Source organism: Epargyreus clarus, unplaced genomic scaffold (genome assembly GCF_041222505.1).
Source record: "Epargyreus clarus isolate Ecla_fem2 unplaced genomic scaffold, WU_Ecla_fem_2.2 ptg000004l, whole genome shotgun sequence".
Taxonomy (NCBI): domain Eukaryota; kingdom Metazoa; phylum Arthropoda; class Insecta; order Lepidoptera; family Hesperiidae; genus Epargyreus; species Epargyreus clarus.
Genome location: NW_027332212.1, coordinates 15,671,377 through 15,679,219, shown reverse-complemented (window position 1 = coordinate 15,679,219; position 7,843 = coordinate 15,671,377).

Genomic DNA, 7,843 nt, shown 5'->3' with positions numbered 1-7,843 from the left:
CTCAAACTGCAATGTTTGCTTTGCGCTACATTTACCAATACTAGATGGAAGCGATACAAAATTTTATTTAATTATTTCATGTTTTCACCATCAGAAAAACAAAACAGATTTGTATGCGTTGTTTGTTTAACCAAAATCGCAAATATGCAAATTAATATTGAATTATACTGCACAAACAAATAAAATATGTTATGCTTTTAAAGATATGTTATGTTTATTTCGTACTAACTGTAGTAAGGATTAATATATCTCGGAATTAGAAATATAATTTAGTATTCTTGTAGTGTCCCGAAATTAATTATGTATAGATGCTATGTCATTCATAGATACATTATAGGATTATAGAACAAAACAATATCGCTGCACTTAAAGGAAATTCATTTGACACTCTTACAACTCTCTTCACCTAAAACACCGGTTAAGCCCATTCATTACATGTTATTGAAGGATTTATGAACAGTCATTTTTCTAGTAATATACGAGTAATTCAAGTGCCCTTTGTATAAATAAATGGAATATTAATTATTTTGGCTTCATTTTGCTGGCAGCCGATTTGTCAACGTAAATGTATATAATTTAAGTACATTAATCTTTGTGTCCGTTGACAATAAATCCGCAGTGAAACGTCAGCCGCGGCCGGCCGCCGCCGCAATCGCTGTTTAAGCTCTCGGCGGGCTTGTGTTACTCCCATAACCATCATAGATTACAAAACAAATAAAACTGAATTTTGATGCATTCAAGTTTGACTGCTTCGATGAGTAAAATAGATAGATAGATTACTTATAACAAGAAGTGAAACCAGTTTTGAGAACTGAAATTTTTAAGTTAATAAAATTTTGCCTCGTCTCCGTGCTGAAATGTCCGTAAAATATTTGAAATACTTATTTATTTATTACGTAAATTACGTAGTATTCGTTATTTATACGGACATTTTCACTAAAATGTTTTTATTTGACATGAATTCAAAAAATAACTGACAATCGGCGTTTTATAGCTTCATCCAATTTCAAGGCGGAGAGGTATCTATCTATTTTATTTATCAAAGTTTGACCACAAAATCGTAGCAATCACTATTGCTTCATGCATGGCTATCAAACTATTACTACGAGTGACACATCATTACTGTTTATTCCTATAGATACGATGCATAATAAATTAAATTTCAAGGGTCGTATTCCACAGGTTTGAATATTATAATATTTTCATATCATAAAATTTCATTATTCATTGTTAAAACAGTTAACTTCGTAAACTATCAAAATATACCTATTTGCGACCCAAACAAAAGTACCCGTTAAACCAGAAACAGAGTTCCAATTCCAGAAAATATTCCTTAGTTTGTGTGTTATCAAAAACAATGGGTAAAGGGGTAGCGTCGCATAAATTCCAGGATATAATCGTGTATACTTCCCAGGGAACCCGCCGGCGACCGCATTGTTTATGTAGCTCCGCTTTGTTCGGAGTTCCCAAAAACTTTCTGAACAAATTACAAGATTTCAGCTTTTATTTATACGATGTTCTATATAACCTTTTCATAAAATCAACTTTGAATACGTATTCTCGAAGATTATTGTTAGTGGAAATTTAACTGGAGCCGTATTATTATTTCTGGCGTAGTGTCTACACACTTTACAGAAATAGTTTGAAATTAGCACAGATGCTATTAAGTCATTATAACCTAAGTCTATATATAGACAACTTGAATCAAGACTACATTAATGTTGATAAACTGTCGTTATACCTATTTCTGTGTTTTAATTAGAAAGCTATGGAAACGGAGATAAACCTATATGAGGCAGCCAAACCTAGTCTTCAGGGTAATAATGCGCCCGTAAACGATCTTACGTAGTACTAAAATCTTTTTTTTATATAATATAGGAGTAGCAGACGAGCATGCAGTCCACATGATGGTAAGTGGCTACTGCCGCCCATGGACATCTGTAATCAACCCCAGATAGGATTAGATATTCCTACCTGGGGTCGGCCACAGATGCGCCGCTACCCCTGAGGACTAAACTGGAACGCCTCGGAAAAGAATGTCTCCCTTACCACACCCTTCAAAACGGAACACAGCAACGCCTAATACTGCTGTTATTAGGCAGAAATAGGTGTGTCGGTGGTGCCACCGGAGTCGAACCACAAAGGGTTCTACCACCTTCATCTTATTTGACGTCACTGTAATTAATATTAAATTATTAAGCTGTTCATGGGCGGCAATTGTCTTCAATTCTTTTCACTTCTATAAAAAATACGGTTAATAACGCAAGAGATATCCTCTTAATAATGAAATCCACTGCCTTTATGAAGGGGAGTGCAGTAAAGCGTAGCAATTCAAGTCGTTATCAAGCGGGCGATGTGCACTAAGTTACATTAACTGGATTAACGCTCAGACTATCTTTTTAATCGCGTTTCCACATTGAGATATATAATATACTTAATGAAATTGAAGGAGCAGACGAGCAATCCCTCCTTCAATTGATAAACGATCTGCCGCATATAAACATGTAATCAATCGCAGTGAGGATTACATTGCTACCCTTGAAGATTAAATTGGGATGGCTCGTGTAAACATTATGTCAAAAAATAACAGCATTTGATGCTGTTAGAAATAGGTAGTGTTGAAAACAGAAATATTAAAATCATAAAGGGTGTATTCTAATAGTGTAATCAATTTAAAGGTGGTATCAATTTAAACCCCTTATTCGAGTACATTATCACACCTATTACTGCCTAATAACAGCAGTGTCAAGCGCTGTTGCATTTTGATTTAAGGGAATAAGGAAGACATACTTACTTATCTGGGACGTTTTGATTTAGTTTATGGGGTAGCAACGCATCTGTGACCAAGCTCAGACAAACATCGAATCCTATATTATGATCCCAGATTAACCACTTACCATCAGGTAGAATGCATGTTCGCTTGCTACGAGTACTTCTATATTATAAAATATATACTTGTAGAACGTATATCTTTGGAATCAATCTGTGAGCCTTTTGGTAACCCACATTATATCAAAAGACTGCAGGAGAAGTGTTTATCAAGATTTGGCGCAATCCCGTGGTGTCGAGGCTAATCGAGATGTCCTCTCAAATAAACTCCCTTTGTTCCGCACCCTCGGCAAGCCCATATTGTGAGCTTCATAGCCAATCAATATTTAATCATAGGCGCCTCATTTATATTGAAGCCTCTTTAATATAAAATAGAAATCGTCGAGATTTGATTTCGACGACACCACCGCTTTCCTGTATGTCTAAAACAGCTATGTAGAGCTGATGTGTTTTGAACGGCGTGGTAAGGCAGGCTTATTTAAGTGCTCCTACTGAATTCGTAAGAATACCAATATATCATTTGTTTATTTACTCTTTAGTTGAATATCTTGCAAGTTCCTGGCCCTAAAAATTTAGCCTTTTTAATTATATTGAAGAAGCAGACGAACAAGTTGTCTACCTGATGGTAATGACTACTATTGCCAATGGAAATCTGTTAACAAACCCAAGCAAGATTAAATTCCTACCTGTGGATAGCATTAGCAACAGATGCGTCGTATGGACTAAGTTGGAACGCCTTGAATACATGTCTCCCTTAACACACCTTTCAAGGCAGAATTAGTGTGGCGGTGGTGCCTAGGGAGTCGAACCACAAAAGGATCCATAAACCTGTGTTTAAGAAGCTGTCTCATCAACTCGTCTTATTTGTATTTTATTACAATTGTGCTTCATATACTGGGGATCATAGGGATCTACGAACTGCACACGGTTTATTACACTCTAAGTCCAAATATGCACCACCTCCACGGTAGTAAAGAACCGCGATCTTCTTAAGACGAGGGTCGCGTGAACTCACGTGGATTCGCTATTTTATTCCACGTAATAAATTTTTGACGGTACATTATCATAAAAGGAATTTACGCGACACTGAAATATTTAAATTATTGCTCGTATAAACCCTTATTATTTATTATCTTTTTTTTTTTTTTTTTTTTTTTTATAATATAAGAGTAGCAGACGAGCATGCAGTCCACCTGATGGTAAGTGGCTACTGCCGCCCATGGACATCTGTAATCAACCCCAGGTAGGATTAGATATTCCTACCTGAGGTCGGCCACAGATGCGCCGCTACCCCTGAGGACTAAGCTGGAACGCCTCGGAAAAGTCTGTCTCCCTTACCACACCCTTCAAACCGGAACACAGCAGCGCTTAACACTGCTGTTATTAGGTAGAAATAGGTGTGGCGGTGGTGCCGCCGGAGTCGAACCACAAAGGGCTCTACCACCTTTAAATTATTATTATCTATTTGTTTATTTATCTTTCGTTTTGTCAGATATAGCTAAGTACCCACTACGAAATTGAAATTGATTGCCTTTGTAAAGTATATACATACCCGATACTCTGAGTCCTCCGAGGTAAAAATGATCAAGCATATAAGTTGATATTCACACTAAAGAAAAGTCTTAACAAACAATATTTTCTGATGATTATCTTTCTATTAAGAGATTTCTTTAAATTGAACATTAATGTTAGACTTTATTTATCAAAAGTTATGAAATTAAACTTGAAAGGGTTCACTACCATCGATAACACTAATATAAACTGTTTACATGATTTGCAATTTGGTACTAAACATTACTGCACCGTCAAGACAATTTGATAATTACGCTTTTTAATAAAATAAGTTAACTTAGTAGATTAATGTAAGTAATCTTTTGCAAAGATAATTCACAAACTGTTATCGTCGTTAATAAGAAGCTTGGATATTAACGATATCACATTTTTATAACGTTACATTAAAGTAATAAGTGACTCATTTGATACTACAGTTTAAAAACAGATGCGGGTAGGTGAAGTGGGGACGACACCTTGGCGGCGCTCGAATTAACAGAGAGCGACATTCTGGTTGGAGACTTCAGCAAGAGCAGTCGAATAACGGAGATACTTGTGTAGTTATAATACTTCTAATCACTAGTGTGAACTTACTTACGTATAATTGTTATATCGTTACTCTGTACCGTTTATGTGACTATATTATTACATGACTTCAAGACCTTCAAGACGAGTTTGATTTCATCAGAAGTGTACAAGAACCAGCTCACAATCATGGACGGCGATTCGTAAGTACGAACATACTTGACACAGGAATAAAAACCGTGAGTTAAAACATTATTTTGTCATATGTGAATTTATCTTGGTAAAATAAGTAAAAATGGGGGTAGATAAATGTCGTTGATGTAAGGGCAAACTCATTTGAATTAAGAAAATGGATAGATTGAGACTAGTAATTCAATGAAATGTTAATACCCTCTGAAAATGATATACTTAAATTTTGTGAACAAACTTTACTCTTAGCAAATTACTTGTTAACATTGTAAACTGAGGTGTTTACTTCAAAATAAGTGCATTTTCTGTGAAGAAGTGTCTAAAAGTAATTTTGCAAGGCAGTTCTTGTGGTAAATCTGTCCATTTGGTTAAAGTCTGTGGTGTAAAAAGTAAATCCTAATTATTCTAAAGTTACACCTACTTTGAAATATATAGAAATACACGTACTTATGAAAATATTTTAAGGATCTTTAATCTTAAATGTCAGGCTTTATAGATGTGGGAACCTAATGGTTGTTAATATAGGCTAATGTACGCCAGAAATTGCATACAGGTTAGATTTGAATTTATTTTTGATAACTTTTAATGTTTCAAACTGGGTTTACGTATATGCGTTTGTTATTATTGTATGGAGGAGACTATGCGGTAGCAACAAACGCAGTTACAGAGTACAGTATACCTACTTGATATAAGTGACACGTTTATTAAGTTGCAAAATTTTGATTATTCATAATTGTACTGCAAAAAAGTATCACGACCACGGTATTGAGTGGCTGAGTGTACCCAGGAGGGAAATGGTAAATGAGTTTAAGGTTTATTGTTTTTTTTTTTTTTTTGGATATTAATTGACTATATTTAAAAATAAACTTCTACATTGAAAATTCACATCTACATTGTTCACACTTTCATTTTATAAATCAATGAAATTTTCCTTTTGATTATATATACTTGATACGTAATTGTTATGAAAGAAGCATACGTACGTTGCCAAATTTAGCTTTCCATCAATTCTAGGCGAACTCACGCAGTACTGTGTACTACTGTGTTTTGACTCCCATAAAGTATAAATGCACATTAGTTAATGATCTATGAGAAAACTGAGAAACTTATGCGCAGCGGTCTTTGGAATATTATATATAAAAAAAACAACCTCCCATTTCACTTATACAGAATATTAAATGTCTGTTTTAAATTTAGTATGCAACGTTTCGTTTTGTATTAATATTTCTTTACATCTCGTAATTTTAAACCTTTATTGAATTTGAATTTGACACATTACACGTCCTTTTGGTTTGAAAATTGGGCCGAAACAAATACTGGTAAATGAAGTTTGTACCTTAAACGTTGAGGCGCTTAGACTATCGATATTATCAATTATGTGAGCCACTTACGAAATGATAAACGGGATCCACTTTGTATGGGATTGAGAATAAATTATTTTAAGTAAAATAATAATAATAATAATAAATTGATGCTTTTATAACTTGAGCTTAGTTCTATTTACAAGTTACAGCAATTAAGTTCTTATACGTATTAAGTGAGAAACGGTCACTGAATCCTACATAAATTTAGATAGTCTTTTGTATACCATATTTAAAATGAGTCTTGCCTGCGACTTTGTTCATGTGGATTCAGAATATAGTTTGAATTGCATTTTTAAAACGAGTCTTGCCTGCGACTTTGTTCATGTGGATTCAAAATATAATTTGAATTGCATTTTTAAAACGAGTCTTGCCTGCGACTTTGTTCATGTGGATTCAAAATATAATTTGAATTATACAATGCCCTCTGTCAAGATCACGGAGTACATTGGTAATTTGAAATTCTCCATTACCTGGTCATGTAATGTTTTAAAAAAAAAATGTATATTTTTGACATCAACTTCGTAGTTTTGGTTTTAATGCATTTTCAAACATACAAACCGACAGACAAAAATTTTTCTTTTTCAAATATATTCGATGTAAACACGTGAAGATTTCATTCTTATTATATGTATATCATAGCCGAATGAATAATAATGTTGTTTAATAATGTAATCAAATAAAACCATAGGTACATTTTGATGGGATTTTCTTATACAATAATTTACTTTTCATATAAATTTCATACGGTTCACAATTGCGTCATGTCTAGGTTTTCTCTATAGAAACATCGAGCGTCTCCTAGAGAGTGTTGGTTGTAAATGATACATATTATATTAATATAATCTATACAGATATTACGCACTAATATCTGGAGGCACGGCAGTGCCTCCGCCAAGTCGAGCCAAAAGAAGCGGCACGGCCGTACCATACTTTTCCCGAAGCAATTCGGCCCATTTTTGACCCCCTGTAACTTCGTTGCATATGAAGCTAGAAGCCTGAATTTTCAGGAGCCAAGCAAGCATTGTATAGACACGGTACATTTCAAATTTCATGCAATTTGAACCAGTAGTTTAAGAATTACAAGTAGTTAAAGTTCGTAATTTTGTCACTCACTCACTGACTGACTGACCGATCATCAAAAGTTTAAGGCACTTCCAGCAGACATAGAACGTTGAAATTGAGGGTACAATTAGTGTTTAGTATATAACTCATGGAAAAACTAAAATATTTTGCAATTTCTGTCCAGTTATCTAGATACACCAACTACATTAAATAACTTTGTATCCTATATAAGTTATATAGGATTACAAAGTTACATTTGCAGTTAATGAATCTGTGTTTCTGTCCGCGAAATGTACGAGTAGTAGGGGAGCCCATGATGTTAA